Source organism: Bubalus kerabau, unplaced genomic scaffold, assembly GCF_029407905.1.
Source record: "Bubalus kerabau isolate K-KA32 ecotype Philippines breed swamp buffalo unplaced genomic scaffold, PCC_UOA_SB_1v2 scaffold_50, whole genome shotgun sequence".
NCBI classification, from domain to species: Eukaryota; Metazoa; Chordata; class Mammalia; order Artiodactyla; family Bovidae; genus Bubalus; species Bubalus kerabau.
Genome location: NW_026577904.1, coordinates 752,393 through 777,197, shown reverse-complemented (window position 1 = coordinate 777,197; position 24,805 = coordinate 752,393). Strand labels below are relative to the sequence as shown.

At 41.7% G+C, this 24,805-nt stretch overlaps 1 pseudogene; it reads left to right on the top strand.

The window, feature by feature from the left end:
- Positions 1-2,450: 2,450 nt before the first annotated feature.
- Positions 2,451-10,309, top strand: LOC129640891 (mitotic spindle assembly checkpoint protein MAD2A-like; annotated as a pseudogene).
- The last annotated feature ends 14,496 nt before the right edge of the window (positions 10,310-24,805 follow it).

Sequence of the window (24,805 nt, the reverse complement as noted above, 5' to 3'; positions counted from 1 at the left end):
TTTCCTTCCAAGGAGTAAACGTCTTTTAATTTCATGGCTGCACTCACCATCTTCGGTGATTTTGGAGCCCCCCCAAAATAAAGTCTGACACTGTTTTCACTGTTTCCCCATCTATTTCCCATGAAGTGATGGGACCAGATGCCATGATCTTCGTTTTCTGAATGTTGAGCTTTAAGCCAACTTTTTCACTCTCCTCTTTCACTTTCATCAAGAGGCTTTTTAGATCCTCTTCACTTTCTGCCTTAAGGGTGGTGTCATCTGCATATCTGAGGTTATTGATATTTCTCCCGGCAATCTTGATTCCAGCTTGTGCTTCTTCCAGCCCAGCGTTTCTCATGATGTACTCTGCATGTAAGTTAAATAAGCAGGGTGACAATATACAGCCTTGATGTACTCCTTTTCCTATTTGGAACCAGTCTGTTGTTCCACGTCCAGTTCTAACTGTTGCTTCCTGACCTGTATACAGGTTTCGCAAGAGGCAGGTCAGGTGGTCTGGGATTCCCATCTCTTGAAGAATTTTCCACAGTTTATTGTGAGCCACACAGTCAAAGGCTTTGGCATAGTCAATAAAGCAGAAATAGATGTTTTTCTGGAACTCGCTTGCTTTTTCCATGATCCAGCGGATGTTGGCAATTTGATCTCTGGTTCCTCTGCCTGTTCTAAACCCAACTTGAACATCTGGAAGTTCACGGTTCATGTATTGCTGAAGCCTGGCTTGGAGGATTTTGAGCATTACTTTATTAGTGTGTGAGATGAGTGCAATTTTGTGGTAGTTTGAAGATTAGGTTTAACAAAGAGGAAATCACCTGCCTGCGTCTGACTTAATCATATGAGCTGTTAAAAAGGACCTCCTTGGAAAGAGAGAGAGTGGAAGTGTGACAAGGGCTCAAGACTGGCCTCTGGCCAACAGCTAGCAACCCAATGAGGACCTCAATTTAAGAACAAAGAAGTTCAGGTGAGATCTCTCGTGCAGCCAGGTGCCTTTACTTCAAACTTACCAGGCTACATAGAGCACCCAGCCATGCCATGCCCAGACTCTCGATCTAAGGACTGAGATAATAAATGGGTGTTGCTGTTTTTGTTTTTAAATCACTAATGTGTCACACACTAATTTGTTACACATCAATAGAAAACTAATACACTCAGGCACTTTCTCATATAATTAAATAACTACATCTGGGCAGGTTTCTCAGACTTCATTTCACAAATAATTTCTCCACCTGCTGTAGGAATACAATTGCTTCACAACTGACATGACAGTAGTAGTGCACTATCTGCTTAATTGGGTTTCCCTGGTGGCTCAGTGGTCAAGAATCCGCCTGCCAATGCAGGAGAAGCCGGTTGGATTCCTGGGTGGGGGAAGACCCCCTGGAGGAGGAAATGGAAACCTACTCCAGCATTATTGCGGGGAGAGCCCCATGGACACAAGAGCCTGGCAGGCTACAAGTCCATGAGGTCGCAAAAGAGGCAGACACCACTTAGCGACTAAACAACATCTGCTTAATACTTCTCATAGAAACATTCAAAGCCACTGGATTTGAGTCAAAATTCCCTGAGAAGCTCTTCAGTGTTGACGAGCCTTTTTGGTAAGAGAACTTTATTCCCTGACCATCTGTCTAGGGGTGGTGGGGTACACAGAGTAGAGGCTGGACTATCAGACGCAGATTTTTGCTGCCCCCAGGCTCCGCCTAGCAGCGGGGTCGGGGGTAGACTCGAGCTGAGCTAGGACGAGGGAAAGAAAAAGGGATTCCGTTCGTCCCTTTCATCCCTAGCCCAATTTCTCAGGAAAACACCACGCCGGCACAGTAATATCTCTAAAACCTTGTCTGCGGCACGCAGCTGCTTTGAAACTGAAAGTGTTAGGCGCTCAGTCGCGTCCGACTCTGTGACCCCATCGGCTGCAGCCTGCCAGGCTCCTCTGCCCATGAAATTCCCCGGGGAAGAATCCTGAAGTGCTTTGCCATTCCCTTCTCCAGGGAATCCTCCCAACCTAGGGATCGTGCATTGCAGGTCTCCGGCATTGCAGAGTCCTCACCGTCTGAGCCACTGGGGAAGCAAACTCCCAGAGCACCTAGCAAATTCCGACCGCTGACTAAGGATCACTGGGGCCACTCAGGGTGGCGGACAGTTCATAAAACTTTCAAAGAATCTCCCAAACTCGGGAATTGTGCTCCTAGGTCGCTCTGTCCGCAGACCCAGAGAGCGGCCACTAAAACCTGGACCTACCGTCTTCCCCTCTAGCCGCCAGCCCGCCAGCCAGCCCACAACTACAGCAGGAACCCGGCCAGGTGTCACCGCCCGGGAACGGCGCCGCCACGCCTCCCCACTGCGCCTGCGCGAACCGCCGCTTCCGGCAGGGGCCTAGAGAACCGGCCGGACACCGCCGCGCAGGGCGGGGGGGGTCTAGAGGCATTTCGCGCCTGCGCAAAGGGCGCGACAGGCGGGGTCTAGAGGCTCTTCGCGCCTGCGCAAAGGGCACGACGGGAGGGGGCGGGGGGCTAGACGCGCTCCGCGCCTGCGCAAAGGGCGCGAGGGCGTCCCGCGTCGTTCCTTTTGAAACGAGTGGCGGGGAACTGCTCCCGAAGCCCCTGGCGTCGCTGTCTGCTGGGTGGAAACGCGTACCGTCATCCGTGGGCCTGGCCATGGCGCTGCAACTCTCCCGGGAGCAAGGCATCACCTTGCGCGGGAGCGCCGAGATCGTGGCCGAGTTCTGCTGTAAGTCCTCCTCGCGCGGGGCGGAGGGCGGGGAGAGCCGAGCGCAGGCCACCCGCAGGCCCGCGGCTCGGCCGGAGCGGCCCCGAATCCCGGCCCTTGTACCGCGGCCTCCGGTGCCCGCAGGAGGGCTCAGGAAGTGGGGCGGCGGGCGCCGCCTCCGCTCGTGTTGCTGCCGGCGGAGGAGGCGGCCCGGGCGCTGCAGGGGCCCGCCTTGCGGGGAGCCCCTTTGCGGGAGCGTTTCTTTCCAATGCAGAGCTCCTCCCACACCCCCCGCCCCCAACGGCGAGGGGCCTCGGGGGTGGACCGTGACGGGCTAGACCTCGGGAAGAGCTGTTCTGAGCTCGGCCAGGTGTACCTGCTGACAGAACCTGGCAAGACTGGTGAGGATAAGAGGAGGAAAGAGAGACGGGGAGAGGCCTGCCCGGGCTTGGTACCCGTCTGTCAGTTGCCTGTTTTGACACCCTCGAATCATAAAAGAGGCATCTGGACTTGTTTTACAATGACATGAAATTTGGCACTGGTAGATTAGTGCAGTTTGGCATTTTTCTTCTGTTGCCACATAAATGCAGCTATCACTTAGACGCAAGATTTTAAGGATTTTTTTTAATGCCACTTTGTACCTACTCGGCTTTCAGCAAAACACAAACACGTGTTTAGACATTTATAACTTGACAGTATTAATGAAACCATAGCCCCATCTACATATGCTTTATTTCCCCTGAACTTACAACGTGACGATGACTTTAATATTTCTTATGTTTTCAGCATTTGGCATCAACAGTATTTTATATCAGCGTGGCATATATCCATCGGAAACCTTTACTCGGGTGCAGAAATATGGACTCACCTTGCTTGTAACTACTGATCCTGAGCTCATAAAATACCTAAATAATGTGGTGGATCAACTAAAAGATATTTTATGGTTGGACACAGTTTTGAGTTTTGCAGGCCTTAATGTTAATAAGATCCTCGGGGCTTCCCAGGTGACTCAGTGGTAAAGAATCCACCTGCCAATGGAGGAGACACAGAAAACCCAGGTTCCATCCTGAGTCTGGAAGATCCCCTTGAAGAGGAAATGCCAACTGACTCCAGTATTCTTGTCGGGATAATCCCATGGACAGAGGAGCCGGGTGGGTTACAGTCCATTGGGTTGTAAAGAGTTGGATACCAGCACACCTACGATCCACATTTTCTAGCTTCTTGGCCGTCATTTTTCAGCTCTGTACAGGGTAGTGTAAACCGCACTACCATCTCCGATACAGTTTGGGAGGGAAGCAAATAACATACAAATTGAAAGAATTCCCACCCTTCCTCCGTTTTTGAGTAGGCTGAATATTTTAAGGTTCGGAATCTGATATGGCTTAACAAAACAATCTCCATCAACTCCTTCAGGGATGATAGAACACATTGGAATTTTATGTAATTATGATGGCATTCATTATCTGAGAAAAATCCACTGCATTTATTTTTGGTAGCTGCTTGGAGTCTAAAGCCATCATTATATATATTAAGATGAAGGAACTAAAATCAGATTCAACTTAGGGAACTAAACTTGAAAAAGAAGGAACTACTAAATAACAGCACTCATTGGCATTTTCTTATTTTTCACCTGTTTCCATTTGTCTTTTTTTTTTTAATCATGCCTGTGAGTCAGTAAGCCTTTTCTGTCTGCACGCTCATTTTCTTCTTTTAGCTCAAGAAGTTGCAGTATTGTTGGATTAGTATGCTCCATCTGTTCCTTTTATTTCTAGAATTTCTACTTGTTTCTTTTTCCTATTTCTCTCCACTTAGGATTCTCATTTCTAATTTCTCTGTGTTGTAAATTGTTTCTCCCTTTCTGCTCATTAGATCTTCCAAAATACTAGTTCTAAAAATACTACAGCCGCATTTTTTTTTTTTTTCACTTTAAAATTCATGAATCACTTTTGTTGTTTCAACTAGCTTCATTTTCAGATTACATCATTGCGTTTTCATTAACTTCAGAGCTAAGCCACCCATAGTCATTCCTACGGCTGTACTCAGATTGTTTGCTATGGAACCTCTAGGCAACTATGGATGTATGTCTTCATCTTAATCTGAAGAAGTAGCAAGCCAGCCTTGCCTAAGTTACTGGGTTTTGGTTTGTGTCCTTTGAGACCAATAACATTTCTTGTCAGATGTATCTACACTTTCCTACTTAATTTCTCCCTTGTAGTTAAAAGGGAGGAAATGCTTTACAGGCAAAGTATTCAGTCTTTTAAATTCCACTTCTCTAGCCTTAGGAACTTTACCCTATTTCCTCTCTCTTATGTTGTCAATTTCTTTGTTTCCTTTTGGATTATTCCCATTGGTTTCATTTCCATTTTTAAGAGAGAAAAAAATCACCAACTTCCCCATATCTTCAAATGACCACTCAATCTCTTTCTCACAGGTAAGCTGGTAAAAGTTGTTCATATATGCCAGGAGTGAGCGAGGCCAACAGGCCAGATCCAGCAAGTGGCTGATTTTGTACTGCTTGCAAGCTAAGAATATTACATTTTAAAGAAGACTATGCTACGTAGGTGACCCATAGGCCTTCAATATTTCTAAAATATTTTCTATCTCTTAAAAAAAAAAAAAAAAACAACCTGCCGATTCCTGAATAAAGTATTCTCAGTTTCTAAGATTGAGGGCTCAGTCTGAGGCCCTCTTAACAGTAATCTCTCTCTAGTTGACCTCCTAACATGTACATACATAATTCTAGTAACAACTTTGTATCTGACTCATGAACCAATATCTAACCAAAGCCTCTCCTAACTCTTGGCTCATATATTGAGTGACTCCCTTAATGTCTTTATGCAGCTATATACTAGACCACTTCACACTCGGTGTATTAAAAACTGAATTTAGGATCATCTCCATTTCAGTTCTCTTTCCTCTTGGTGACTGGATCAACCATCCGATTACTGATATAAATCAGAAACTTGGGAGCTATCCCTGATTCATTCCTCTTCCTTACCCTGAAGTAATCCAATAAATCTTAACAGTTTTAACCATGAAATGTCCTGAATCTGTCTACTGCTCCATCTCTACCAGTATATCTTTCTCTAAGTCTTGATTCGCTCTTGCTTGAGTTATTCATGAATTAGTGCCCTAGATCCCCTGTTTACTTCCAGTTTACTTTCTACATCACATCCAGAAGGATAGTTTTCAAATACAACTTGAGTCACATCATACTCTGCTTCAAACACAGTAATGACCTCCTTAGTTCTTAGAGTGTAACATCTTTAATTTGGCGCTCATGACCTTGTGTGGTGTGGCCCATTATTCTTGTCAGACCAGCCTTGTTCATCCTCCCTTTCTTAAATTGCAGTTGTATTGGCCTCCTTTCAGTCCTCTGATCCAGTGATCTGTTTTGAGTCCAAGACCTGTAGCTTTAGCAGGGAGAGCCCACGTGCCTCAACTAAGACCTCACACCACCAACATAAACCCATCATTTCGTGTTTTAAAACCTATACCCTCTTCCCTGTTTTGCATATGTATATTGTTGTCTCTTAGAACAAAACTCAAACCCCCTCAGTCAGAATTTCCTATTCTGTGCTTTAATTGTAGTATGTGTTGCACCATCATAGGTAACCACTATTATGTCCTAGGAAACTGCACCATCACAGCAGTTACAGCAGTTACAATTGCACATTTATTGTTGCTGTTAGAGTAATGACATCTCCTTCACCCTTCCCTTGGATTAGGATGGAAGTACCTCATGTTCACTGTCTTAGCACCCAGTGCTATACCTGGCACAAATACTGAGAGTTTGAAATTGGGAGCTAGGCCATTGATGGGGCAAATTTTCTGCACAATTTGGAGGAGAACCAAAATAGCAGTGGGAGAAATTTGCTGAGGATAGGAAGTTGGTCGTGAGAGGAGAGTTGCTTTGTAATGCAGTAAACTAAAAGAGATGCCTTGTTTTGTGTGTTGCAGAATGGTTATACAAGTGTTCAGTTCAGAAACTGGTGGTAGTCATCTCAAATGTTGAAGGTGGAGAGGTCCTTGAAAGATGGCAGTTTGATATTGAGTTCAAAAGATGCAAAAGATGACAGGTAAGTAGGAACTACTTCCATTTTCGTATGTTTTAAAATTTATTTTCTTTACCAAATGAGTTCTAATTCTATTGAACAAGTTTCATATAAAGTACGATTTTTTTCTAGGATGTTTATTTTTTTTAATATAAATTTATTTATTTTAATTGGAGGCTAATTACTTTACAATATTGTATTGGTTTTGCCATACATCAACATGAATCCGCCATGGGTGCACACATGTTCCCCATCCTGAACCCCCCTCCCACCGCCCTCCCCGTACCATCCCTCTGGGTCATCCCAGTGCACCAGCCCCAAGCATCCTGTATCCTGCATCGAACCTGGACTGGCGATTCGTTTCTTATATGATATTATACATGTTTCAATGCCATTCTCCCAAATCATCCCACCCTCTCCCTCTCCCGCAGAGTCCAAAAGACTGTTCTATACACCTGTGTCTCTCTTGCTGTCTCGCATACAGGGTAATCGTTACCATCTTCCTAATTCCATATATATGCGTTAGTATGCTGTATTGGTGTTTTTCTGGCTTACTTCACTCTGTATAATAGGCTCCAGTTTCATCCACCTCGTTAGAACTGATTCAAATGTATTCTTTTTAATGGCTGCTGCTGCTGCTGCTGCTGCTGCGGCGTCGCGTCAGTCGTGTCCGACTCTGTGCGACCCCATAGACGGCAGCCCAACAGGCTCCCCCGTCCCCGGGATTCTCCAGGCAAGAACACTGGAGTGGGTTGCCATTTCCTTCTCCAATGCATGAAAGGGAAAAGTGAAAGTGAAGTCGCTCAGTCGTGTCCGACTCTTAGTGACCCCATGGACTGTAGCCTACCAGGCTCCTCCATCCATGGGATTTCCCAGGCAAGAGTACTGGAGTGGGGTGCCATTGCTAGGACGTTTAATTTGATCCTTAGTCTCCTGTGGCAAAGGATAGTTCACTGTCTTATATAAGACAGTGAACTTTTAACATAATTGCCTATAGAGTAAATTGGTGAATTTCACCCTTCAGTGTTTATGGTAGTATGTACCTGGTGGCCCGTTTAGTGAATTGTTTAAAGGTACTTTTAAGCATCAGGGGTTATCCTAGATTCCCCAAGCCTAAGATTCAGCTCTATTGTATTTCATTGAATGCCCCAAATTTTCTAAGACACTTCATAAAAAAGTTTCCAGCCCACCTGAATGGGAAATGCTTATATGATCATGTCTAGCATAGTCCTAGGCTTGCTTACTGGTAAATTCAGAATCATTTTTCATAATGAAATGTAGTTTGCTTCTGAAGGCTTTGGTTTATTTTAGGAAATGTTTAGCTTATAAAAATAATTTGGTATTTAATGTAATATCTTATTTGAGGCAGTAGGGAATTAAGCATTACGAAAAATGCACCAACAAAATATTTTAGATATTATTTTCATTTTTTGAAAGGTGCTGTAGTTTTCCTAACTTGAAGCACTTGGCCAGTTTTCTGATTATCTGATACCAAATAACCTGATTTTAAGACCACCTCTAGAAAATGACTGGAATGATAAATGAAATAATAAAAATGCATATGCCTCTTGTGAGATATAGGCCCTAATGATATACTTATAACTTACAAAAAAAAAAAATCCATTTTAATGTATTAATTATTTGATCTTGGAAACATTGAATCAGTCTTAACAGTGTTTTAAATAATTTGTTAACACTTAAATTGATTTGGTTTCTTCAATAGTGCACCCAGAGAAAAGTCTCAGAAAGCTATCCAAGATGAAATCCGTTCAGTGATCAGACAGATCACAGCTACAGTAACATTTCTGCCACTGTTGGAAGTTTCTTGTAAGTATTCTACAACGTCACATTGACTTAAAATTTGTCAGAGAAAAGACTAAGCTACTCTTTTAAGAATTAGCCCTTTATTAAATTTTTTCTTAATTATTAATATTACATAATAAAAATGAAAAACCCATTATAAAGCAGAAGTAGTGTTATATGCATTCTAGAAATTTGGAAATTCTGAAAAGGAAAGGAATGAAAGTATTCCACAGTATTCATTCTTGAATGTCTTAATGTAATCCCGTTCATTATCTTAATTTTTTATGTATATTTTTAAGGCTAGCCATAACTGTCTTGCTTTTCGACCTTATCCGATATTTCCTGAATGCCTACTGTATGCGAGACACTGCTCTAGGCCCCAGGCTACATCAGTCACAGAGCCCAGATGTTAGCTTTCCTTCAGGTTGCCTTTATGCTGTCCTGTGTGATGGACTCCATACTTTCTGCAGATAACGGTTTTCTCTTTTAAAAAAAAGAAAACTTGAAGTTTAGCAAAAGGAGTACAATATTTTCTGTAATACAGTAAATGTCTATGGAGGAAAAGCAATTGACTAGTCATTACAGACCATGCTAAACTCTCTTTTCTAATACTCTGGGTGGTTCAAAATGTGAGAGAGACAAGGAGGGTTCTTCTATTTTGGAAAAAAATAATGTACTTTAATGATTTTATCTCCAATTTAGGTTCATTTGATCTCCTCATTTATACAGACAAAGATCTGGTTGTACCTGAAAAATGGGAAGAGTCGGGACCACAGTTCATTACCAATCCTGAGGAAGTTCGTCTTCGTTCATTTACTACTACAATTCACAAAGTAAATAGCATGGTAGCCTACAAAATTCCTGTCAATGACTGAGGATGAGATATGGACAATAACGTACTTGTAACTCTCAAATGTGGTTTTCCTACCAGGTCAACTGTAGTTGGTATGTTTTACTTCATTGGTTAATTTTTAGATGAGGAAAACTTAACATGATACCTAACTGAATCTGTGCAAAATTGTTCCGTTTTTGGTACCTATCTGACTTTCCATAGGGTTGACATTAAAGTAAAGTTACTGCGCAGATTGCATCAGTACTGCAGTGTTACTTTCTTTGGAGGTAGTAACCATAGGTGGAAAAACTTTTGCTAAATGCCTTCCTAAATCAGACTTTTGGTCAAGTAGCTTGACTCAGAATGTAGAGAAATATTTAAATATGAAATAGAACAAAAGAAATATGAATATTCAGAATCTTCATTTACATCCTGAAAGTAACTAATGATAGTCCATAAGTAGTGACATATTTCTCCTATTGCATCCTCTTGTCATTTATTTCATTTGTATAGTTTCTGTATTGAAAAAATGTCCAATTATTTGAGTTTAATTTATGTAACTTGAGCCTATAAAGCTGTGGATATTCCCACTTTTCAAATTGTTGTGATACAGCACTCTTAAGAATGTCTTTGATGTTTTATAAAATCAGGCTTTAAATGGCAATGATGAAATAAAGTTACATGTGTATGTTTTACATTTGTATTAAATTTTTTATATTGGTGTATTGATACAGTTACGTAGTTATTATGGATTCAGTACGGCATATTATTTCCTGTGCCTACTATATTGTAGGGAGGGCCTAAGGACACAAAGTAGAGTAAGTCTTGAGGTACTTTCAGCTTATTGGACAAACTTTTATTAAACCTCCTTCACCCTCTAACAGTAGATTTAAAATAAACATTGTTCTTTATGTAAAATGATAAATGTCACTTGGAATTAATTGAGTTTAGCAAATGTTAGATTGTATACAACCTTTCTATGCTCTTAGGTTTATTATCAGTGACCCTTGAACAACATGGGGGTTGGAACACTGACCCTCGAAGCAATTGAAAATCCCAGTAAAACTTATAGCCAGCCCTTCATATCTGTGGTCACCCCAAACCCATGGATTCCACCAACCATGGGTCATGTGGTACTATAGTATTTACTATTGAAAAATAGCCAAATATAAGTGGACCTGCACAGTTCAAACTGTTGTTCAAAGGTCAGCTGTATACTTAAACATCACGTTTATTCCTCTGCCTGTGCCTGCATTAATACTCTCATCAAGTATGTTCTTTCAGTTCCCACCTATTTTTCCAGAGTCAGTTTAAGGCAAACTTATAAAAATTGCTTTCTAATCTCTATACTAAATCTTAGCTCATTTTGTAAGAATTCATTTTTTTAGGTATGTAGTAGCAGACACTGTTTTAAGATCTTTATATGTATTCATTCAACCTTCACTATTAAGTAAATATACATAATCTGTATCCATTCATTCAAAAATTACATAATGAGCATCTATTAATGTGCAGAAAAAGAATACTGCATGCCAGGTATTACGAAGAATGAAACAAAGTCCTGGCCTTTCTAAAGCTTGAGATCTTATGAAGGAGAGGAAAGTATACGACAGAGGACCATCAAGTAACCAAAGAGGTTTATTTCATTGTGTGTTTGTGTTATTTCACTTGGAATAATCTTTCTCTGATCCAGCTGGGTGCTTGTTGAGAATAAAGGGCGATGTCTCACATTCTTTCATCTCTTGGTGCTGCTGGACAAATAGGTACCAGGTTTTGATGATGGGTATCATGTATACTGCTGTAAAAGCCATCCCCAGAGAGGAGCTGGAAGTATCTAACTTAGGCCCACCCGTGTCTTTTTTTTCCTGAATAAGAAAAGCAGTTAAGTAGAAGTGGAAATTGTGTTGATTTAGGGATGGTCAAAACTCAATATTCAAAAAACAAAGATCATGGCATCTGGTCCCATCACTTTACAGCAAATAGGGAAAAGGTGGAAGCAGCGACAGATTTTATCGGGCTCCAGAATTGCTGTGGATGGTGACTGCAACCATGAAATTAAATGGCACTTGCTCCTTGGAAGAAAAGATGTGACTCTTGATGAAAGTGAAAAAGGAGAGTGAAAAAGTTGGCTTTAAAGCTCAACATTCGGAAATTAAGATGATGGCATCCAGTCCCATCACTTCATGGCAAATAGATGTGGAAACAGTGGCTGACTTTATTTTCTGGGGCTCCAAAATCACTGCAGATGGTGATTGCAGCCATGAAATTAAAAGACGCTTACTCCTTGGAAGCAAAGTTATGACCAACCTAGACAGCATATTCAAAAGCAGAGACATTACTTGGACAACAAAGGTCCGTCTAGTTGAGGCTATGGTTTTTCCAGTGGTCATGGATGGATATGCGAGTTGGACTGTGAAGAAGGCTGAGCGCCGAAGAATTGATGTTTTGAACTGTGGTGCTGGAGAAGACCTGAGATTCCCTTGGACTGGAAGCAGGTCAAGCCAGTCAATCCTAAAGGAAATCAACCCTGAATATTCATTAGAAGGTCTGACGCTGAAGCTGAAGCTCCAATACTTTGGCCACCTGATGCGAAGAGCTGACACATTGGAAAAGACCCTGATGCTGGGAAATACTGAAGGCAGAAAGAGAAGAGGGCGGCAGAGGACGAGATGGTTAGGTAACATCACTGAATCAATGAACATGAATATGGGCAAACTCCAGGACACAGTGGAGGATAGGACCCTGGGGTTCTGCAAAGAGTCAGACAACTTGGCAACAGAACAACAGAGTCTCTGTTTCCAAACAGTGTGAGGTGCGTTATAGCGGTCACTATTAAAAGACAGTCGAATTCTTGGGCTGTTGACGTTTGAGGGATTGAGAAGGAAAGCAGAAGTAGAACTTGAGTAAAAATATGAAGAGAGTTGAAAATTATGGTCCTGTTTTTAGGAAATACGTTTGAAAATCTTTATAGAAAGCAATGACTGCTTCTGGAAACACTGCCTCTTTGCTAATAGGAATAATAAATGTGGTTCTTTCCCCTAAAAGCACACCAGTAGCAACATTACGGATTACTGCTAACACTTAAATGTCTGTCATTTATGCATTTAGTATTAGTGATCTTAATACTGATTTATTATGACTCATACTCTCTTTTCAAGAGTTACGTCCAGAAATTCATGCTCTGGATTTGAATGTTAGTCTCAGTAGGAGCTTCTGCCATAGTCTATTGCCTAGAAGTTACTCTGTAGTACCAATTCTGCATTAGCTAGGCTCTTAAAAAAAACAGCAAAAATTGGCTTTAAAAAAATTAATGAAAGAACATTAACTACATAAAGAATCAAAGGGAAGGCTGAAAACTAGAGAACTAGGGCAGCCCCAAGGACTCTCAAGTCACAAATTTGTGAACTCTAATAAATGGGTCACTGGTGTTACCCAGTGACATCTCCAAAGGAGTCAAACTGATGGTTTCAAAAAGAGTAATATGGATAGTTTAAAAAAAAAAAAAAAAAAGGGACAATGAGGAGCCTTAGCATTCTAACAAGCTGAGATACAAGACTAAGAATTCTGGGAAATTGCATTTTTAAATATTTTGATCACTTTGATGCAGCCAGCATTGTTAAGATGGTTAAATTAGATTGCATATTGCGAGTTTTCTGAGGAGCTAGTCATGATCTTTTTTACCTCTTACAGATTATATATCAATTCAGAAATATACTTACTGGAGTTGAGTAGGAAGAAGCCAAGCTGTGAGCTTTATTGAGAAAGCTTGACTGAAAAACTTCGGCCTATGATTCCCATTGAACTTGTCCCACTCTTTCTATACCTTGAGGCTCACCTTGGAAGGGAAATATTTAATCTAACAGGAAAGAATTGTGACTGACATCCCCACCGTGTTAAAGAAGTTGATGCCAAGAGAGTCTGGTAAGCCTCCAGACTCTGCACTCTGACTCAGTTCTGCTTACTATAGGTAGAGGAATGAACACATGTTCCAGCTGAGCCCATCAAAGTCTGAACTAGAGCCCCAGAAGGGACTGAACCCCACCTAGTCTTCAGGGTCCTTCTCCCCATAGCGTTAGCTGGACAGAGAAGTCAGTCTTCTGGTACTTTGACGCAGAAGTAGAACAATCTCCAGAGAAGGGCAATGGCACCCCACTCCAGTACTCCTGCCTGGAAAATCTCATGGATGGAGGAGCCTGGTCGGCTGCAGTCCATGGGGTCACTGAGGGTCAAACAAGACTGAGCGACTTCACTTTCACTTTTCCCTTTCATGCATTGGAGAAGGAAATGGCAACCCACTCCAAGGTTCTTGCCTGGAGGATCCCATGGACAGAGGGGCCTGGTGGGCTACAGTCTATGGGGTTGCAAAGAGTCAGACACGACTAAGTAACTAACAGGCAGACAAGCACAACAGTGACAACAATCATTTGTTTCTCCTTCAAGCCTGCAGGTCAGCAGATGGCCTCATTCTCGCTTTACTGCTGAAGAGGCACAGAACTCGGAGGCTTCACTTCAAACTTGTACACTGATGCTTTTCCACATTCCACTGACCAAGGCAAGTCTTATGGTTCAGCCAAACTTGAGTGGGAAAGGGAAATACACTCCTCCCCAGGAGATGGTGGGGAGAGGTGTGAAAATCGAATGCAAGGCTCTAATAGACCAGGGATTGGCAAACTTTTTCTGTAAAGGGTCAGTTGAGGCTCTGCAGCCAATATGGTCTCTTGCACCTACTCAAGTGAGTCAGTTGTTATGAAAGCTCCTCAGACAGTAAGTAAACGAATGAGCATGGCTGTGTTCCAGTAACAAAAAGCTGATGTGCTGTATTTGGTCCATGGGTTACAGTTTGCTGACCCTGTAATAGATACTTTTGCTCTTTTGTTCGCAAATGTTCAAACCTGTCCCTGGCTCAAAGCAACTGATTCTCTGATACTTAAGGCTCACATTTAAAACATCATTATTTATTGAATCTATCCACAGTACCTCAAATGGGATGGCCCTCTATTTCATCTCAATCCCGTATTGAAACAACTGGCTATTTCTTTGAGGTACTCCTCAGGACACCCTACCATGAATTTGTATCTGAAAACTTGGGAAGGGAGCCTCTTTGGCATATGGCGCCTATGAAGAGGTTGAGAACAGCGAAAACGCTACATGCTTCTATTTTTAATCACTGTAGAAACATGGATGCTGAATACATTTTTATTACCAGTATGCATTCAGTTTCTTAGGTTCCTAACCTCCTGTATGTTTTGTAATTATGGACTGAAAAATTACTAGCATAATAAAGTAGGTATCCACACACATATTTAATTTTTTCTTTACCTTCTGTTTCATGTAATTGTAAGATTCATCTTAATTTTATTAAGTGTGAAAATTCAGGATAGCTGAAATAATGCTACATTGTAATACCTAAGTTTTCCACCAGGCGTCACTAATACTGTGAATTTCTTTTGACTCTAAAGACTAATATTCCACTTTTCTTATTGAAAGTTAACATTGGGACTTCTGGCTACAAAAAGACGTCGGGAGAGAAAACACAGCATCTGTCCTTTGCGAGGCATTTTACATGAACTGTCTCATTTAACTCTTATGCTTTAGTGCACAAAAAGCATTGCAGGGTCAGTGGGCATGCAGACAGCACTGTTTTAAAGTTTAGATGGTCTCCTTTGTCCGCGGCCATGGAAGTTCATTTGACTCCATACCAAGCACATCGAAAGGAGTGTTTCCTCACCATTTTCTTGGTGGCTGTTAACCGTCTACATCCTGTTAGCAACTGAGTGTCCAGAATAAGTCAAGTTTTCCTTTACTGGGCTTTAAGTTTCATTGGTGAGTTTGTATTTCCACCTCAGATGACTGACCAATGATGGGCAGCAACCAAAACACAGAGGACATTTTCCTATACCTTATCTATAGTGGTTATGGAAAAAAATCAAGTATGAATTTTCAAGCATTTGTGAACCAGTTTTCCAACTTGCCAGGAGAATTGTTCATTACTCCTTGGGGCATTAATTCTTGGCTCAACTTGTAAATAATTTCTCATTTTTAAAAATTCCGTGTATGAAACTGTATTTCAGTTACTTATTCATTGTAACCATGATCAAAGTTTGTGTTGGAATAACAATGGAATAAAACCTATTAAACTTCAAATTTTATTAGTTATATTTTCTAAAAACAGATCTTTAGTAATCTTTCCATTCTTCATGATTATGGCTTTGAAAGTCAGCAGAATTAACCTATGCTTATTAAAAAAAAAAAAAAAAAATCTAGCTGGGAGAGCTACTTAATCTCCATTAGAGCGGACAATCCGGTTCCAATCTGGCAAAAACATTGTAGCCCTAGCGACAAAACTATTAGAAAAGGCCTAGAGAGAAAAATGTCAGAGCTGACCCTTTGATTACACAAGTCAGTTTATGTTACCACTTCACCTATTTTTGTCCTCTTACCACTTAATCTATGTTTATACTAGAGAAACATAATACAGTTTCATTTATTTGTCTAGGTCCATTTTCATCTACATTTATCTGCATCATTTTGCTATGCAAGCTGGTTTGCACAAAGGAACTTAACATCAGATCAGAATCTTTATTGTCTTGGAATTTCATCTGTGCTGGAAAAGGCCTCTGAGCATAAGCAGGCTAACCACACTCTGCTTCCATGCAAGGGAAAGATCTCAAACATCTTTAAAAACTAGTTAGATACAGATGTATCAAGTAGATGCCTAGACATGGATATGATTTCTATCTGAAGGGCAGTCTCCTTGTCTATGTGCAGAAGTTAGTGGTTTTAAAGATTGAGTCAGTAATACCAAAATAGTTCATGTCTAAAATACCATTCTTGGATTGCTGTACTCAACCATAATAATCAATACAGCTCTGTGGAAACCAACTCAAGGTTTCCAGATCTAAGAAAGGAAATTTGTAGGCAATGATTATCTACCATGTGCCAAGCACCAATGAATGCTTTACATCTGTTCAGCCTCATTCCTTCTAGGAGACCGGAGGGTGGGGCTCGTGAAGAAGTGAGAGACTTGGGCTGCACCCTGTGGCCTTGGGAACTGGTGAGGGGACACGGGGAGGGCCACGGAGCAAAGAAAAGGATGAGGTCTGAGTCTCAGTGACAAGTCCTCCGCAGTAAGGAACGGCTCCAAAGCCTCAGTTCAGGACTGCGAGGAGAGAAGAGTGTGGAAAGAGAAGGACTGGATCCAAAAGGAAGGTTTCATAACTCCTGATGCCTAGAGGGTAACCGTGAAGGAACACTGAGTAGGTAGGAAGAGCCCTTCATAGAGTATCTTTAGCTCAAGTTGTAGGCAGGAATGGGCTCTGGCATCAAGTGAGTACATTATATGCATTGTCTGTGGAGTAGGAAATGGCAACCCACTCCAGCAGTCTTGCCTGGAAAATCCCATGGACAGAGGAGCCTGGCAGGCTATGGTATATGGGGTCGCAAAGAGTCAGACATGACTGAGTACACACACACATTATCTCAATCCTTAGAACAAACTATCTTCATTTTACACCTGTAAAAAGTGAGATTCAGGTAGGTTAAGTAATTTGCCCAACTTCAAACATCCTGAATACATTCCCAGACCTGACTTCAAAACCAATATTCTTTCTACTGTACCTCACTGCCTCTCAGAGACTAGGGAACAAGGAAGAGCTCCCCTGCTCCAGTGCCCATCTCAGCCAAGGAGACTTACCACTGAATCTAACCCCAGGCTGCAGAAGAGAAAACTCACAGCCACAATATTTGACTGTCGAGGTGTAACTTTTTTAAAAGACTCTTTTTCATAATAAGCTATCACTAAATGTTTATAAACACAGAGCATTTTGCTGTGTAACAGGAGCATTTTCTTCTATCAACATTTTCTTCTCTCATTCTTTCCCTTGTTTTTGCACCAAGTGCTGTGTTAGAATTTGGGTTTCTACTTTATGGACTTTAACCCATTTGAGAAACAGACACAGAAAATAGGAAGAGATTGAAATGTACTTATTACTACCTAAACTATGGGGTTGCTATTAATGCTGGGTAGGAGGAAGCAGAAACAGGCTTGCTCCTCCTCCTCCTCCATGGATGAACTGTGAACACTCAGAACACTTCCATCCTGCTCACTCAACCCCAGCACCAGCATGGGAGTAGAAGACCTGCATCCTGAATTCCAAGGGTAGAACTAGAAAGCACCTGACCTGAGCTCCTGTCAGTCTCAGAAAGTGTTCCTCTTCGTTGCTGGGATGGTGTGAGAGAAAGTGGAGAGAGGAGCCGCAAACATTTCTCCAGTGCCAGCTCCCATCAGCAGTATCAGAGCAGCAACCTGGAGGCAGGAGTAGTGTGCACCCCCCCCCCGCAGTGTTTGCTGGGTCTTTGACCTTCTGTCGTACCCCACTGTGTTCTGCTCGCACCATGCCAGTTACTTTGGTGCCCAATACTTCCAGGCATCTGTGTGAAAGAAATATTCATGGTGATGGCGATAAGGATTTTTTTTTTTTTACTTTGCTAATTATGTATTTTAATATGTATTCAGAAAAATACATAACACATTTTAACATACGAGCTAAAGATTTTTAAGTACACATAACATTTTTTTTTTTTTTTGAAGTATTAGTGTGGGTGCTAGGCAAACAAAAATCACGAAGGCAGCGTGGATATGAAGGGAGGCTGGCGGCGATGTCATGAGCCATGGCTTCAGGAGGTCAGACGTAAGCCAGGGTGGCCGTCCCTAAGCGGGGCAGGCTGCGTGCTCACAGTGCTGCGTGCTCTCGCCATCCGGCACTCTGCTCCTTGCTGCACAGACCTCCCCGTTGGAGCCACTGACGGGCATTTCACTCTGCCCACAAAAGACTCTAGCAGCATATGAGTCAGACAGGAGTCCATGCAGCACCATAAACTCAAAATTCAGTCCCTATTCTATTCTTATCACTAATTATGTCCTAGCATGCTGTCCAAAATACATCGCCAGACTTTATGAAATGAACACAAAGACTGGATCAACAACGTAAAAACGCTCCAAATTCAAACAATAGGCAGCTCTTATTATTTGACTTCCTCAAAACTAACTCCCCCTGCAAATAAAAGACCATAGAAATTAAAGCCCAAATGCCTTCACTCCCAATGTTATGGGCTCAGTCTCAGCCAGAGGGTCTTACACAGTTGTCTGGCTTCCTATATCTGCAGCTGCGTCCTGGGCAGCTGGTCTTTCATAAGAATGTAGCTTCTCTAAACCTAATCTCTAGTTGTGTAGTGTGGGTCAACGCTGCTATTCTCAGCCAAAGAACATGACAGACGACTCGGCGGGACCTGTGTTGGAGACAGTGAGGCCTTGAGAAGAGCGGGTCTCAGTCCCACGGCAGGCCAGCCAGCTGCGCCAGAGTCAAGTCCACGGTCTCGGAATCTGCACTCACTGACCGGAAACTGCCCAACAGCTGTGCTTGTCCATGTTTAATATATGTGTGTATTTCTTCTTTGTGCTTTTTCTTGTTTTGTTTGGGTGGTGCTCATGCGATCTCCCCGTATATGCTGCCTACTTTGTCTCAGAGGGACATGTGAGACATTATTGCCTTCTTAGAAAATTTAGATATTCTAGTTTCTTGTCTCATGGAAGATTGTGGCCTAGAGAAAACCTCTACTCCCAAATTCTTCCAACCACATTCTTTCTAGGAGTGAAGTACACTTTTCTCCATGAAAATATAAGGGATTGGGTAGAGACCATCACCCTACTTCCTTAGCACTATGTTTTTTAACTTAATAATATACGCTGCTTTATTTAGTCTGATGATTATGATTGTCATCACTCTTCCATAAACTTTTTCTTCCTACCTAGGTAGGTTGAGTTGGACCTAGATAGGCAGTAGGTGACCAGAGTCAAAATTAAAACAAAAAAATTAAAACACCAGGATCTCAGTAAGACCAGAGGGTCAGGATTACTCTTGTAGTGTTGGTGGGAATGTAAACTGCTTCCACCACTGTGAAAAACAGTTTGAAGGTTTCTTTAAAAATTGAGGACAGAATTTCTAACTGATGCAGCAATTCTATTGGGTTAGCCAAAAAGTTCATTCAGGTTTTTCCATAGCATCTTATAGAAAAAAAGCTGAATGACATTTTTGGCCAACCCAAAACTTTCAGGTATTTGTCTGAAGAAAAGAAAAACACTAATCTGAAAAGGTATATGCATCCCTGTGTTCACTGCAGCATTATTACAACAGCCAAGATATGGAAATGACTGACATGTCCAAGATGGATAAAGATGCAACACACACACACACACACACACACACACACACACGCAACAGAAGAGTAGGCAGCCATAAATGAAGGAAATCTTGTCATCTGCGACAACATGGATGGAGCTTGAACGCATTCTGCTAAGTGAAATAAGACAGATGAAGAAAGACAAATACCATATAATTTATCTTACATGGAATATAAGAAAAAAAAAACACAAAAACAAACTCATAGATTCAGAGAACAGACTGCTGGTTACCAGAAGGGAAGGGGTTGAAGGAGGGTGAGATGAAGGAAGGGGATCAAGTGTATGGTGATGGCTGGTTACTAGACTTACTGATTACTTTGTACTGTACGCCAATATTGATTTGTAATATTGTCTATCTGAAGTTTGTATGAATATGATATACTAATTTTACCTCATTTTTTTTTTAATTGAGAAAAAGGAACAGAAGGATACAGAAGTTTAGTAAGACTTTAAGGAGAGTCTAGATATCACAGATGAAATTCAAAAGTTAGTATTCCAAAAGGTGGGCCATTTAAAAGATAAAACATAAGCATAAGCCAAAAAAGAAAAAAAGAAAAACCTAAACCTAAACTTCAGGGCAGAAACTTTGCTTTTTCCCTCCTTCCTGTCTCGGCAGGATCTGACTGATCGTTAGTGTAAGGAGAAAGACTGCAGCTGCGGTGGGAAGTGGTGCCAAGAGTTGCAGCTGCAGAAATTTCTTGCTTTTTTCACTTTTAATGTATAAAATTAATACATATGCAAGTTTGTTTTTTTTTAAAACCAAACAGTACAGAGTTGTGCTGAATGAAAAGTTCTCTACCTGACCTCATTCTCCTACTCCCCATATCTAATTCAGCTCCCCACTTTTAAACGTTTTTTTTTTAATTCTGCTGCTAGTTATTACCATACCTCTGAAACTTACGTTAGTTCTTCCACCTCTTGTTCATCAACTTTAGACAGTATCTACTGAGAGATGATAAACTTAGTTCATATTTCTTTATCTATCCATTGCTAAGTTTTTCCAGTCACAGTATTTTGGTACTTCTGGTGGTTATCTATAATTTTAAAGAATATGCTTAGTCTCCATATTTTGTTACATCAATTTTAGATAGCGTATCTTGAGAAGGTGAGAAAAATTTGTGTCTGACATAACCTTCCACATGTGTCTGCTGCCTTTAACATTCAAACTTCCTTTTTTTTTTTTTACAAGATCAATGTGAATATTAGATTCTCTTTTATAGTTATTATTGTCTTCCAAGTTTTATTTATATGCTGATTCTATAATCTGAAATAGCATTTACATTACTGCATTATGAATTACTACTTACTGAAACATTAAATAGCTTTATTTATTGAGAAAAATAAGGACTCTATATCATAAGATGGAAAGATGAATGTTCCAAGTGTCAAGGTCAAATCAGATTCCTTAAATTCAATCTTCAAGACTTTCAAATAAATTACTCATTTAGGCAATGATACTATGACCAACCTAGACAGCATATTAAAAAGCAACATTACTCTGCCAACAAAGGTCTGTCTAGTCAAAGCTATAGTTTTTCCAGTAGTCATGTATGGATGTGAGGGTTGGACTATAAAGAAAGCTGAGCATTGAAGAATGATGCTTTTGAACTGTGGTGTTGGAGAAGATTCTTGAGAGTCCCTTGGACTGCAGCGAGATCCAACCAGTCCATCCTCAAGGAAATCAGTCCTGAATATTCATTGGAAGGACTGATGCTGAAGCTGAAACGCCCATACTTTGGCCACCTGATGCGAAGAACTGACTCATTGGAAAAGAACCTGATGCTGGGAAAGATTGAAGGCAGGAGGAGAAGGGGACGACAGAGGATGAGATGATTGGATGGCATCACTGACTTGATGGACATGAGTCTGAGCAAGCTCTGGGAGTTGGTAATGGACAGGGAAGCCTGGCATGCTGCAGTCCATGGGGTTGCAAAGAGTTGGACACGACTGAGCAACTGAACTGAACTGACCTTTAATTTCTAAGAAATCTTTCTTTGATTATTCTTGTTTCCTAACCACTTATTATTTGGGTTCTTGACCTGCAGATATCAAGTTTTGGAGGGCAGGGAGTTTAATCAAAAAATTTTTTTCAGTTCTCTTAAGTAAAGAGACTCCTGTTTTCTTCAGGGGTCAATTTAAATCTGCTCCACTTGGACCTTCTTATATTTTGCTGTTGGTATCTTCTAAACATCATGGTTTTTCCATGCACATGCATGATGACAAAGATTAATACTGGTTGCATAACTTTCATCTGTGCTATCAGACCTCTCCCATGAATGAAGAGGTGGATGGCAGGGTTTATGTGCATAGAAGCTAGTACTGTAGGCCCTATGTGTCCACAGACTCCACATCCACGGATTCAACCAACCTAAGATAAAAAAGTGTTCCCCTCAAAATTCCAGAAAATTCCAAAAAGCAATATTTAAATTTGCTGTGCACTGGCAACTATGTAAATATTTACTATGTAATATTTACATTATATTTGCCTTGCATCTATAGATTATAAGATTATCATCTATAGATGATATAAAGCATACAGAAGGATGTGCACAGGTTATATGTAAATACTACACCACTTTACACCAGGCACTTGAATAGCCATGTATTGCAGTATCCACAGGGCATACTGGGTAGAATTAACCCCTCATAGATACTGAGGTATGACTGTATTTTTTAAAGGTAAGTTTAAATATTTAGTTCACTGTGTATTTTTTTTTTGAAATTTGAAATACATTTTAATGTATATTTTTTAAATTCGACTTTTAAAAATGATGCATGATATATCAGTTATTTTATTTATTTCATTTTTTGTATGCCAGGATTCACTCACTGTTTAGAAATCTGCCTTCAACCGAGGGCTTGAAGGTTAAACATAATTTCCAGGTATGGTCAGCAGAGGGCAGCCAAGGGTAGTGGAACAAGTGCTCACTGCCGAGGATTGGTCTCCCTCTTTGTGAAGGCAGCAATCAATCAGCAGGCAGCAGCAGGAGAGAAGTTCCTCACAGCGACAGTGACCCAGAATGGGGATGGGTTGGAGAGGCAGTGGAAAGGTTCAACCACAATTCATTCTGGTATCTGTCATTAGAGACGTGAACAACTGGACATCAGGAGGTGAATCATCAGTTAGAGTACTTTCAAGTCCTGCCTGCTCCCCCCAGTCTGTCTAAAGCCCAAGTAAGGGTCCCTAAAGTAACAGGAGTGTACTATCCACCTTGGGAGATGATACACACTTCCTGTCTGAGCGTTGGCCCACGTTTCCAGCTTTGGCTAAGGGTACCACGACCTGCCATTTTGAGGAGAAGAGTGTGTGTGTGTGTGTGTGTGTGTGTGTGTGTGTGTCTGTGTGTGAGTCACTCAGTCACATCCGACTCTTTGTAACCCCATGGACTTGGGGTTGCAAGCCATGGAGCTTGCTGGGCTCCTCTGTCCATGAAATTCTCCAGGCAAGAATACTGGAGAGGGTTGCCATTTCCTTTTCCAGGGCATCTTCCCAACCCAGGGATCGAACCAGGGTCTCCAGCATTGCAGGTGAATTCTTTACTGCCTGAGTACAATGCTGACAGTTAATGAAAACAGATATATTCCAATTAAATAATCTGGGAACCAACCTAAACGTGAGGTGGCTTAGATACACGTCCTTCCTCCAGAGAGCAAACATTCGCTAGTTGTGGAAACACCATAGGACTTTTAAATTAGACAAACGCGCCTCTATGAATTGTTAGATCCATGACTCTCAGTTACCTAACTTTACTGAGCCTCAGTTTCTCTGTTTGTAAAGCTATAAATAATGATTCTTACCTCACAAATCTGCTGCAAAGAAATCAGATGACATACGTCAACCCCTGAGAGGGAGCACGCAGCTCCCCGCGCGTCAGTCAGCACTGGCGCCTGTTCATCTCCCTGCCTCGCCATGGGGGGATCGCCATGAGACTGTGTTCTGTTTTGCAATACCAAGTCTCACAGTCTCCTAAGAGTATGACTAACATTAACTGAGGGACTACTGCCGGGGTCCAGCCCCAGCTGATCCAGGGTATTCGAAGGAGAGACGGCGTAGGCGAGGGTCAGGGAACAACTGCTTAATTAAACGTTAATTAAGGATATAAAGAGTAATAGAATGAGGATAGCTCAGTAGGAAAATTCAGTGGAGAAAAGAGGCTGAGTAGCTTGGTTTACGCGGGGGACCAATAAAACTTCAAGACAAGAAGTTTGCACCACTTACGTAGGCCACAGGCGTCCTTCCGTTCTCCCGAAGGAGAGGAGACACTGAGGCCTCCCCGGTCGGATCTTAGAAGCCCAGGCATAATTAGTAAGCATGGTGGGTTCCGCGCTCCAGATGGAGACTCAACCAGAGTGAGAGAGAGAGAGACATGGGGAGACCAGTCTTTCGAGGAACTGATCCCAATTCTTTATTTTCCATGGTCTACTTTTATACACTGAGATGTTATGCAAAAGTCACGTGGGGTCAGCAGTCCTGACTTTTATCAAAGTCAGGTGCTTCATACAAATGTATACAGAGGTCTTAGGGGTGTTACATCATCTTCTGGCCAGGGGGCCTGCTGACAATTTACGACCCTCTCCTTGTGACAGCGGTCAGTCAACCAGGACACTTATTTCTCCAGGGGTGATTATTCTTAAAACAGACGCCACCCAAATAAAGTTACATTCCTATAGGGTGAGGGTGTAGTGGGTTTTAGTTAAGGAAAGAATTTACTTAGCCTAAGGTCTAACGTGATTTATATCAAACGTTAATACTTATTTCTTCTATATATTCATTAATGTGTGTAAGGGCAGGGGATATGGAGACTTAGCAACAAACATTGGCTCAACAAATGAAAAACCCTTCACCAATACGATTTCTAATCAGCCCATTACACTTATACTAATAATTTTCCAACTTTTCTAAAGAACCTGTTTTTAGAAGGTTTAAAGCATCTCGTGCCTCTCACAGTTGGGAGGCTGTGAGCAATCACATGTGGCCGGACAAGCCTGTCAGGCAGGCTAGAGAACTTTCAGAGGAGTTTGTAGGTTAAAACACTCCTATCACGCCCAGGAATTACTATTAACTGGAGCTCTAAGTTAACTCCTTCTCCGAAAGAGGTGGTGGGGGACAGCCCCCTGTAAAGTCAGAGGTGTAGGTGAGAGCACAAAGTAGTAAAGTAGGCAGGCTCTGGTTATGGGGGT